Raw genomic sequence first — 338 nt, 5'->3', positions numbered from 1 at the left:
CGCTGTCCTTTACCAGCACAGTTGAGCTCTGTCTAGTCACCCGAGGAGGAATACGATCATTATTCCCTTTCTCTAGGTCTATGGTAGGTCACTGGTTTCTAGTGTCACTGCACGAAACAAAACAATTCAGTACAGGGGGAGGGGGTGGACACCTGTTCTCTGTGACGATGGAGAGAGGCGGGGTTACATCTCCCTGTGACGACCGAGAGAGGCGGGGTTACATCTCCCTGTGACGATGGAGAGAGGCGGGGTTACGTCCAGCAGTCTGAGCTGTCTCTCCATGCCATTGGTTCCCGCCCCCACCGCCAGGTGCAGACTCATTGGTTCCCGGGCCTCCG

Source organism: Poromitra crassiceps (genome assembly GCF_964638095.1).
Source record: "Poromitra crassiceps genome assembly, chromosome: 19".
Classification (NCBI taxonomy): Eukaryota; Metazoa; Chordata; class Actinopteri; order Beryciformes; family Melamphaidae; genus Poromitra; species Poromitra crassiceps.
Note: the sequence above shows the minus strand (reverse complement) of the source record.